The sequence below is a fragment of the Heterodontus francisci genome, unplaced genomic scaffold (assembly GCF_036365525.1).
Source record: "Heterodontus francisci isolate sHetFra1 unplaced genomic scaffold, sHetFra1.hap1 HAP1_SCAFFOLD_855, whole genome shotgun sequence".
Classification (NCBI taxonomy): Eukaryota; Metazoa; Chordata; class Chondrichthyes; order Heterodontiformes; family Heterodontidae; genus Heterodontus; species Heterodontus francisci.
In genome coordinates, this window is record NW_027141074.1 from 301,042 (window position 1) to 313,155 (window position 12,114).

Below are 12,114 nucleotides of genomic sequence, written 5' to 3' on the forward strand. Positions count from 1 at the left end.
AGTCTCAGGGCCTGGACTGTGGTGTGTGTGTGTGTATATATATAAGTCTCAGGGCCTGGACTGTGGTGTGTGGTGTGTATGTATATAAGTCTCAGGGCCTGGACTGTGGTGTGTGTGTGTGTATATATATAAGTCTCAGGGCCTGGACTGTGGTGTGTGTGTTTGTATATATATGAGTCTCAGGGCATGGACTGTGGTGTGTGTGTTTGTATATATATAAGTCTCAGGGCATGGACTGTGGTGTGTGTGTATATATATAAGTCTCAGGGCCTGGACTGTGGTGTGTGTGTGTGTATGTATATAAGTCTCAGGGCCTGGACTGTGGTGTGTGTGTGTGTATATATATAAGTCTCAGGGCCTGGACTGTGGTGTGTGTGTTTGTATATATATATAAGTCTCAGGGCATGGACTGTGGTGTGTGTGTATATATATATGTCTCAGGGCCTGGACTGTGGTGTGTGTGTGTGTATATATATAAGTCTCAGGGTCTGGACTGTGGTGAGTGTGTGTATATATATATAAGTCTCAGGGCATGGACTGTGGTGTGTGTGTGTATATATATAAGTCTCAGGGCCTGGACTGTGGTGTGTGTGTGTGTATATATAAGTCTCAGGGCCTGGACTGTGGTGTGTGTGTGTGTGTATATATATAAGTCTCAGGGTCTGGACTGTGGTGCGTGTGTGTATATATAAGTCTCAGGGCCTGGACTGTGGTGTGTGTGTGTGTATATATATAAGTCTCAGGGTCTGGACTGTGGTGTGTGTGTGTATATATATAAGTCTCAGGGCCTGGACTGTGGTGTGTGTGTATATATATAAGTCTCAGGGCCTGGACTGTGGTGTGTGTGTGTGTGTATATATATAAGTCTCAGGGCCTGGACTGTGGTGTATGTGTGTATATATATAAGTCTCAGGGCATGGACTGTGGTGAGTGTGTGTATATATATAAGTCTCAGGGCCTGGACTGTGGTGTGTGTGTATATATATAAGTCTCAGGGCATGGACTGTGGTGTGTGTGTATGTATATATATATAAGTCTCAGGGCCTGGACTGTGGTGTGTGTGTGTATATATATAAGTCTCAGGGCCTGGACTGTGGTGTGTGTGTGTGTATATATATAAGTCTCAGGGCCTGGACTGTGGTGTTTGTGTGTGTATATATAAGTCTCTGTGCCTGGACTGTGGTGAGTGTGTGTGTATATATAAGTCTCAGGGTCTGGACTGTGGTGTGTGTGTGTATATATAAGTCTCAGGGCCTGGACTGTGGTGTTTGTGTGTGTATATATAAGTCTCTGTGCCTGGACTGTGGTGTTTGTGTGTGTATATATAAGTCTCAGGGCCTGGACTGTGGTGTGTGTGTGTATATATATAAGTCTCAGGGCATGGACTGTGGTGAGTGTGTATATATATAAGTCTCAGGGCCTGGACTGTGGTGTGTGTGTGTATATATAAGTCTCAGGGCCTGGACTGTGGTGTGTGTGTGTGTATATATAAGTCTCAGGGCCTGGACTGTGGTGTGTGTGTGTATATATAAGTCTCAGGGCCTCGTCTGTGGTGTGTGTGTGTATATATATATAAGTCTCAGGGCCTGGACTGTGGTGTGTGTGTGTATATATATAAGTCTCAGGGCCTGGACTGTGGTGTGTGTGTATATATATAAGGCTCAGGGCCTGGACTGTGGTGTGTGTGTGTATATATATAAGTCTCAGGGCCTGGACTGTGGTGTGTGTGTGTATATATATAAGTCTCAGGGCCTGGACTGTGGTGTGTGTGTGTGTATATATATAAGTCTCAGGGTCTGGACTGTGGTGTGTGTGTATGTATATATATATAAGTCTCAGGGCCTGGACTGTGGTGTGTGTGTGTATATATATAAGTCTCAGGGCCTGGACTGTGGTGTGTGTGTGTGTATATATATAAGTCTCAGGGTCTGGACTGTGGTGTGTGTGTGTGTATATATATAAGTCTCAGGGCATGGACTGTGGTGTGTGTGTGTATATATATATAAGTCTCAGTGCCTGGACTGTGGTGTGTGTGTGTATATATATATATAAGTCTCTGAACCTGGACTGTGGTGTGTGTGTGTATATATATAAGTCTCAGGGTCTGGACTGTGGTGTGTGTGTGTATATATATATAAGTCTCAGTGCCTGGACTGTGGTGTGTGTGTGTATATATATATAAGTCTCTGAACCTGGACTGTGGTGTGTGTGTGTATATATATAAGTCTCAGTGCCTGGACTGTGGTGTCTGTGTGTATATATATAAGTCTCAGGGCATGGACTGTGGTGAGTGTGTGTGTGTATATATATAAGTCTCAGGGTCTGGACTGTGGTGTGTGTGTGTGTATATATATAAGTCTCAGAGCCTGGACTGTGGTGTGTGTGTGTATATATATAAGTCTCAGGGTCTGGACTGTGGTGTGTGTGTGTGTATATATAAGTCTCAGGGCATGGACTGTGGTGTGTGTGTATGTATATATATATATAAGTCTCAGAGCCTGCACTGTGGTGTGTGTGTGTATATATATAAGTTTCAGGGCCTGGACTGTGGTGTGTGTGTATATATATATAAGTCTCAGGGTCTGGACTGTGGTGTGTGTGTGTGTATATATATAAGTCTCAGGGCATGGACTGTGGTGTGTGTGTGTATATATATATAAGTCTCAGTGCCTGGACTGTGGTGTGTGTGTATATATATATAAGTCTCAGGGCCTGGACTGTGGTGTGTGTGTGTGTATGTATATAAGTCTCAGGGCCTGGACTGTGGTGTGTGTGTGTGTGTATATATATATAAGTCTCAGGGCCTGGACTGTGGTGTGTGTGTTTGTATATATATAAGTCTCAGGGCATGGACTGTGGTGAGTGTGTGTGTATATATAAGTCTCAGGGCCTGGACTGTGGTGTGTGTGTGTATATATAAGTCTCAGGGCCTGGACTGTGGTGTGTGTGTGTGTATATATATATATAAGTCTCAGGGCCTGGACTGTGGTGTGTGTGTGTATATATATAAGTCTCAGGGCATGGACTGTGGTGTGTGTGTGTATATATATAAGTCTCAGGGCATGGACTGTGGTGACTGTGTGTATATATATAAGTCTCAGGGCCTGGACTGTGGTGAATGTGTATATATATAAGTCTCAGGGCATGGACTGTGGTGTGTGTGTATGTATATATATATAAGTCTCAGGGCCTGGACTGTGGTGTGTGTGTGTATATATATAAGTCTCAGGGCCTGGACTGTGGTGTGTGTGTGTGTGTATATATATAAGTCTCAGGGTCTGGACTGTGGTGTGTGTATGTGTATATATATAAGTCTCAGGGCATGGACTGTAGTGTGTGTGTGTATATATATATAAGTCTCAGGGCCTGGACTGTGGTGTGTGTGTGTGTGTATATATAAGTCTCAGGGCCTGGACTGTGGTGTGTGTGTGTGTACATATAAGTCTCAGTGCCTGGACTGTGGTTTGTGTGTGTGCATATATAAGTCTCAGGGCATGGACTGTGGTGTGTGTGTATGTATATATATATAAGTCTCAGGGCCTGGACTGTGGTGTGTGTGTGTATATATATAAGTCTCAGGGCCTGGACTGTGGTGTGTGTGTATATATATATAAGTCTCAGGGTCTGGACTGTGGTGTGTGTGTGTGTATATATATAAGTCTCAGGGCATGGACTGTGGTGTGTGTGTGTATATATATATAAGTCTCAGTGCCTGGACTGTGGTGTGTGTGTATATATATAAGTCTCAGGGCCTGGACTGTGGTGTGTGTGTGTGTGTGTATGTATATAAGTCTCAGGGCCTGGACTGTGGTGTGTGTGTTTGTATATATATAAGTCTCAGGGCATGGACTGTGGTGAGTGTGTGTGTATATATAAGTCTCAGGGCCTGGACTGTGGTGTGTGTGTGTATATATAAGTCTCAGGGCCTGGACTGTGGTGTGTGTGTGTGTGTGTATATATATATAAGTCTCAGGGCCTGGACTGTGGTGTGTGTGTGTATATATATAAGTCTTAGGGCATGGACTGTGGTGTGTGTGTGTATATATATAAGTCTCAGGGCATGGACTGTGGTGACTGTGTGTATATATATAAGTCTCAGGGCCTGGACTGTGGTGTGTGTGTATATATATAAGTCTCAGGGCATGGACTGTGGTGTGTGTGTATGTATATATATATAAGTCTCAGGGCCTGGACTGTGGTGTGTGTGTGTATATATATAAGTCTCAGGGCCTGGACTGTGGTGTGTGTGTGTGTATATATATAAGTCTCAGGGTCTGGACTGTGGTGTGTGTGTGTGTATATATATAAGTCTCAGGGCATGGACTGTGGTGTGTGTGTGTATATATATATAAGTCTCAGGGCCTGGACTGTGGTGTGTGTGTGTATATATATAAGTCTCAGGGCCTGGACTGTGGTGTGTGTGTGTGTACATATAAGTCTCAGTGCCTGGACTGTGGTGTGTGTGTGTGTATATATAAGTCTCAGGGCATGGACTGTGGTTTGTGTGTATGTATATATATATAAGTCTCAGGGCCTGGACTGTGGTGTGTGTGTGTATATATATAAGTCTCAGGGCCTGGACTGTGGTGTGTGTGTATATATATATAAGTCTCAGGGTCTGGACTGTGGTGTGTGTGTGTATATATATATAAGTCTCAGGGCATGGACTGTGGTGTGTGTGTGTATATATATAAGTCTCAGGGCATGGACTGTGGTGTGTGTGTGTATATATATATAAGTCTCAGAGCCTGGACTGTGGTGTGTGTGTGTATATATATAAGTCTCAGGGTCTGGGCTGTGGTGTGTGTGTATATATATATAAGTCTCAGGGCCTGGACTGTGGTGTGTGTGTGTGTGTGTATATAAGTCTCAGGGCCTGGACTGTGGTGTGTGTGTGTATATATATAAGTCTCAGGGCCTGGACTGTGGTGTGTGTGTTTGTATATATGTAAGTCTCAGGGCATGGACTGTGGTGTGTGTGTATATATATAAGTCTCAGGGCCTGGACTGTGGTGTGTGTGTATATATATAAGTCTCAGGGCCTGGACTGTGGTGTGTGTGTGTGTATATATATAAGTCTCAGGGCCTGGACTGTGGTGTGTGTGTGTGTATATATATAAGTCTCAGGGTCTGGACTGTGGTGAGTGTGTGTATATATATAAGTCTCAGGGCATGGACTGTGGTGTGTGTGTGTATATATATAAGTCTCTGGGACTGGACTGTGGTGTGTGTGTATATATATAAGTCTCAGGGCCTGGACTGTGGTGTGTGTGTGTGTATATATATAAGTCTCAGGGTCTGGACTGTGGTGTGTGTGTGTATATATAAGTCTCAGGGCCTGGACTGTGGTGTGTGTGTGTGTATATATAAGTCTCAGGGCCTGGACTGTGGTGTGTGTGTATATATATAAGTCTCAGGGCCTGGACTGTGGTGTGTGTGTGTGTATATATATAAGTCTCAGGGCCTGGACTGTGGTGTGTGTGTGTATATATATAAGTCTCAGGGCCTGGACTGTGGTGTGTGTGTATATATATAAGTCTCAGGGCCTGGACTGTGGTGTGTGTGTGTATATATATAAGTCTCAGGGTCTGGACTGTGGTGTGTGTGTGTATATATATATAAGTCTCAGGGCCTGGACTGTGGTGTGTGTGTGTGTATATATATAAGTCTCAGGGTCTGGACTGTGGTGTGTGTGTGTGTATATATATAAGTCTCAGGGCATGGACTGTGGTGTGTGTGTGTATATATATATAAGTCTCAGTGCCTGGACTGTGGTGTGTGTGTATATATATAAGTCTCAGGGCATGGACTGTGGTGTGTGTGTGTATATATATATAAGTCTCAGGGCATGGACTGTGGTGTGTGTGTATATATATAAGTCTCAGGGCATGGACTGTGGTGTGTGTGTATATATATAAGTCTCAGTGCCTGGACTGTGGTGTGTGTGTATATATATAAGTCTCAGGGCATGGACTGTGGTGTGTGTGTGTATATATATAAGTCTCAGGGCATGGACTGTGGTGTGTGTGTATATATATAAGTCTCAGTGCCTGGACTGTGGTGTGTGTGTATATATATAAGTCTCAGGGCATGGACTGTGGTGTGTGTGTATATATATAAGTCTCAGTGCCTGGACTGTGGTGTGTGTGTATATATATAAGTCTCAGGGCATGGACTGTGGTGTGTGTGTGTATATATATATAAGTCTCAGTGCCTGGACTGTGGTGTGTGTGTATATATATAAGTCTCAGGGCCTGGACTGTGGTGTGTGTGTGTATATATATATCAGTCTCAGGGCATGGACTGTGGTGTGTGTATATATAAGTCTCAGTGCCTGGACTGTGGTGTGTGTGTATATATATAAGTCTCAGGGCATGGACTGTGGTGTGTGTGTATATATATAAGTCTCAGGGCCTGGACTGTGGTGTGTGTGTGTATATATATAAGTCTCAGGGCATGGACTGTGGTGAGTGTGTGTGTGTATATATATAAGTCTCAGGGCATGGACTGTGGTGTGTGTGTATATATATAAGTCTCAGGGCATGGACTGTGGTGTGTGTGTATATATATATAAGTCTCAGGGACTGGTCTGTGGTGTGTGTGTGTATATATATAAGTCTCAGTGCCTGGACTGTGGTGTGTGTGTATATATATAAGTCTCAGTGCCTGGACTGTGGTGTGTGTGTGTATATATAAGTCTCAGGGCCTGGACTGTGGTGTGTGTGTGTATATATAAGTCTCAGTGCCTGGACTGTGGTGTGTGTGTGTGTATATATAAGTCTCAGGGCATGGACTGTGGTTTGTGTGTATGTATATATATATAAGTCTCAGGGCCTGGACTGTGGTGTGTGTGTGTATATATATAAGTCTCAGGGCCTGGACTGTGGTGTGTGTGTGTGTATATATATAAGTCTCAGGGTCTGGACTGTGGTGTGTGTGTGTGTATATATATAAGTCTCAGGGCATGGACTGTGGTGTGTGTGTGTATATATATATAAGTCTCAGTGCCTGGACTGTGGTGTGTGTGTGTATATATATATATAAGTCTCTGAACCTGGACTGTGGTGTGTGTGTGTATATATATAAGTCTCAGGGTCTGGACTGTGGTGTGTGTGTGTATATATATATAAGTCTCAGTGCCTGGACTGTGGTGTGTGTGTGTATATATATATAAGTCTCTGAACCTGGACTGTGGTGTGTGTGTGTATATATATAAGTCTCAGTGCCTGGACTGTGGTGTCTGTGTGTATATATATAAGTCTCAGGGCATGGACTGTGGTGAGTGTGTGTGTGTATATATATAAGTCTCAGGGTCTGGACTGTGGTGTGTGTGTGTGTATATATATAAGTCTCAGAGCCTGGACTGTGGTGTGTGTGTGTATATATATAAGTCTCAGGGTCTGGACTGTGGTGTGTGTGTGTGTATATATAAGTCTCAGGGCATGGACTGTGGTGTGTGTGTATGTATATATATATATAAGTCTCAGAGCCTGCACTGTGGTGTGTGTGTGTATATATATAAGTTTCAGGGCCTGGACTGTGGTGTGTGTGTATATATATATAAGTCTCAGGGTCTGGACTGTGGTGTGTGTGTATATATATATAAGTCTCAGGGTCTGGACTGTGGTGTGTGTGTGTGTATATATATAAGTCTCAGGGCATGGACTGTGGTGTGTGTGTGTATATATATATAAGTCTCAGTGCCTGGACTGTGGTGTGTGTGTATATATATATAAGTCTCAGGGCCTGGACTGTGGTGTGTGTGTGTGTATGTATATAAGTCTCAGGGCCTGGACTGTGGTGTGTGTGTGTGTGTATATATATATAAGTCTCAGGGCCTGGACTGTGGTGTGTGTGTTTGTATATATATAAGTCTCAGGGCATGGACTGTGGTGAGTGTGTGTGTATATATAAGTCTCAGGGCCTGGACTGCGGTGTGTGTGTGTATATATAAGTCTCAGGGCCTGGACTGTGGTGTGTGTGTGTGTATATATATATATAAGTCTCAGGGCCTGGACTGTGGTGTGTGTGTGTATATATATAAGTCTCAGGGCATGGACTGTGGTGTGTGTGTATATATATATAAGTCTCAGGGCATGGACTGTGGTGACTGTGTGTATATATATAAGTCTCAGGGCCTGGACTGTGGTGAATGTGTATATATATAAGTCTCAGGGCATGGACTGTGGTGTGTGTGTATGTATATATATATAAGTCTCAGGGCCTGGACTGTGGTGTGTGTGTGTATATATATAAGTCTCAGGGCCTGGACTGTGGTGTGTGTGTGTGTGTATATATATAAGTCTCAGGGTCTGGACTGTGGTGTGTGTATGTGTATATATATAAGTCTCAGGGCATGGACTGTAGTGTGTGTGTGTATATATATATAAGTCTCAGGGCCTGGACTGTGGTGTGTGTGTGTGTGTATATATAAGTCTCAGGGCCTGGACTGTGGTGTGTGTGTGTGTACATATAAGTCTCAGTGCCTGGACTGTGGTTTGTGTGTGTGCATATATAAGTCTCAGGGCATGGACTGTGGTGTGTGTGTATGTATATATATATAAGTCTCAGGGCCTGGACTGTGGTGTGTGTGTGTATATATATAAGTCTCAGGGCCTGGACTGTGGTGTGTGTGTATATATATATAAGTCTCAGGGTCTGGACTGTGGTGTGTGTGTGTGTATATATATAAGTCTCAGGGCATGGACTGTGGTGTGTGTGTGTATATATATATAAGTCTCAGTGCCTGGACTGTGGTGTGTGTGTATATATATAAGTCTCAGGGCCTGGACTGTGGTGTGTGTGTGTGTGTGTATGTATATAAGTCTCAGGGCCTGGACTGTGGTGTGTGTGTTTGTATATATATAAGTCTCAGGGCATGGACTGTGGTGAGTGTGTGTGTATATATAAGTCTCAGGGCCTGGACTGTGGTGTGTGTGTGTATATATAAGTCTCAGGGCCTGGACTGTGGTGTGTGTGTGTGTGTATATATATATATAAGTCTCAGGGCCTGGACTGTGGTGTGTGTGTGTATATATATAAGTCTTAGGGCATGGACTGTGGTGTGTGTGTGTATATATATAAGTCTCAGGGCATGGACTGTGGTGACTGTGTGTATATATATAAGTCTCAGGGCCTGGACTGTGGTGTGTGTGTATATATATAAGTCTCAGGGCATGGACTGTGGTGTGTGTGTATGTATATATATATAAGTCTCAGGGCCTGGACTGTGGTGTGTGTGTGTATATATATAAGTCTCAGGGCCTGGACTGTGGTGTGTGTGTGTGTATATATATAAGTCTCAGGGTCTGGACTGTGGTGTGTGTGTGTGTATATATATAAGTCTCAGGGCATGGACTGTGGTGTGTGTGTGTATATATATATAAGTCTCAGGGCCTGGACTGTGGTGTGTGTGTGTATATATATAAGTCTCAGGGCCTGGACTGTGGTGTGTGTGTGTGTACATATAAGTCTCAGTGCCTGGACTGTGGTGTGTGTGTGTGTATATATAAGTCTCAGGGCATGGACTGTGGTTTGTGTGTATGTATATATATATAAGTCTCAGGGCCTGGACTGTGGTGTGTGTGTGTATATATATAAGTCTCAGGGCCTGGACTGTGGTGTGTGTGTATATATATATAAGTCTCAGGGTCTGGACTGTGGTGTGTGTGTGTATATATATATAAGTCTCAGGGCATGGACTGTGGTGTGTGTGTGTATATATATAAGTCTCAGGGCATGGACTGTGGTGTGTGTGTGTATATATATATAAGTCTCAGAGCCTGGACTGTGGTGTGTGTGTGTATATATATAAGTCTCAGGGTCTGGGCTGTGGTGTGTGTGTATATATATATAAGTCTCAGGGCCTGGACTGTGGTGTGTGTGTGTGTGTGTATATAAGTCTCAGGGCCTGGACTGTGGTGTGTGTGTGTATATATATAAGTCTCAGGGCCTGGACTGTGGTGTGTGTGTTTGTATATATGTAAGTCTCAGGGCATGGACTGTGGTGTGTGTGTATATATATAAGTCTCAGGGCCTGGACTGTGGTGTGTGTGTATATATATAAGTCTCAGGGCCTGGACTGTGGTGTGTGTGTGTGTATATATATAAGTCTCAGGGCCTGGACTGTGGTGTGTGTGTGTGTATATATATAAGTCTCAGGGTCTGGACTGTGGTGAGTGTGTGTATATATATAAGTCTCAGGGCATGGACTGTGGTGTGTGTGTGTATATATATAAGTCTCTGGGACTGGACTGTGGTGTGTGTGTATATATATATAAGTCTCAGGGCCTGGACTGTGGTGTGTGTGTGTGTATATATATAAGTCTCAGGGTCTGGACTGTGGTGTGTGTGTGTATATATAAGTCTCAGGGCCTGGACTGTGGTGTGTGTGTGTGTATATATAAGTCTCAGGGCCTGGACTGTGGTGTGTGTGTATATATATAAGTCTCAGGGCCTGGACTGTGGTGTGTGTGTGTGTATATATATAAGTCTCAGGGCCTGGACTGTGGTGTGTGTGTGTATATATATAAGTCTCAGGGCCTGGACTGTGGTGTGTGTGTATATATATAAGTCTCAGGGCCTGGACTGTGGTGTGTGTGTGTATATATATAAGTCTCAGGGTCTGGACTGTGGTGTGTGTGTGTATATATATATAAGTCTCAGGGCCTGGACTGTGGTGTGTGTGTGTGTATATATATAAGTCTCAGGGTCTGGACTGTGGTGTGTGTGTGTGTATATATATAAGTCTCAGGGCATGGACTGTGGTGTGTGTGTGTATATATATATAAGTCTCAGTGCCTGGACTGTGGTGTGTGTGTATATATATAAGTCTCAGGGCATGGACTGTGGTGTGTGTGTGTATATATATATAAGTCTCAGGGCATGGACTGTGGTGTGTGTGTATATATATAAGTCTCAGGGCATGGACTGTGGTGTGTGTGTATATATATAAGTCTCAGTGCCTGGACTGTGGTGTGTGTGTATATATATAAGTCTCAGGGCATGGACTGTGGTGTGTGTGTGTATATATATAAGTCTCAGGGCATGGACTGTGGTGTGTGTGTATATATATAAGTCTCAGTGCCTGGACTGTGGTGTGTGTGTATATATATAAGTCTCAGGGCATGGACTGTGGTGTGTGTGTATATATATAAGTCTCAGTGCCTGGACTGTGGTGTGTGTGTATATATATAAGTCTCAGGGCATGGACTGTGGTGTGTGTGTGTATATATATATAAGTCTCAGTGCCTGGACTGTGGTGTGTGTGTATATATATAAGTCTCAGGGCCTGGACTGTGGTGTGTGTGTGTATATATATATCAGTCTCAGGGCATGGACTGTGGTGTGTGTATATATAAGTCTCAGTGCCTGGACTGTGGTGTGTGTGTATATATATAAGTCTCAGGGCATGGACTGTGGTGTGTGTGTATATATATAAGTCTCAGGGCCTGGACTGTGGTGTGTGTGTGTATATATATAAGTCTCAGGGCATGGACTGTGGTGAGTGTGTGTGTGTATATATATAAGTCTCAGGGCATGGACTGTGGTGTGTGTGTATATATATAAGTCTCAGGGCATGGACTGTGGTGTGTGTGTATATATATATAAGTCTCAGGGACTGGTCTGTGGTGTGTGTGTGTATATATATAAGTCTCAGTGCCTGGACTGTGGTGTGTGTGTATATATATAAGTCTCAGTGCCTGGACTGTGGTGTGTGTGTGTATATATAAGTCTCAGGGCCTGGACTGTGGTGTGTGTGTGTATATATATAAGTCTCAGGGCCTGGACTGTGGTGTGTGTGTGTATATATATAAGTCTCAGGGTCTGGACTGTGGTGTGTGTGTGTATATATAAGTCTCAGTGCCTGGACTGTGGTGTGTGTGTGTATATATATAAGTCTCAGTGCCTGGACTGTGGTGTGTGTGTATATATATAAGTCTCAGGGTCTGGACTGTGGTGTGTGTGTGTATATATATAAGTCTCAGGGCATGGACTGTGGTGTGTGTGTATATATATATAAGTCTCAGGGCCTGGACTGTGGTGTGTGTGTGTGTATATATAAGTCTCAGTGCCTGGACTGTGGTGTGTGTGTGTGTATATATAAGTCTCAGG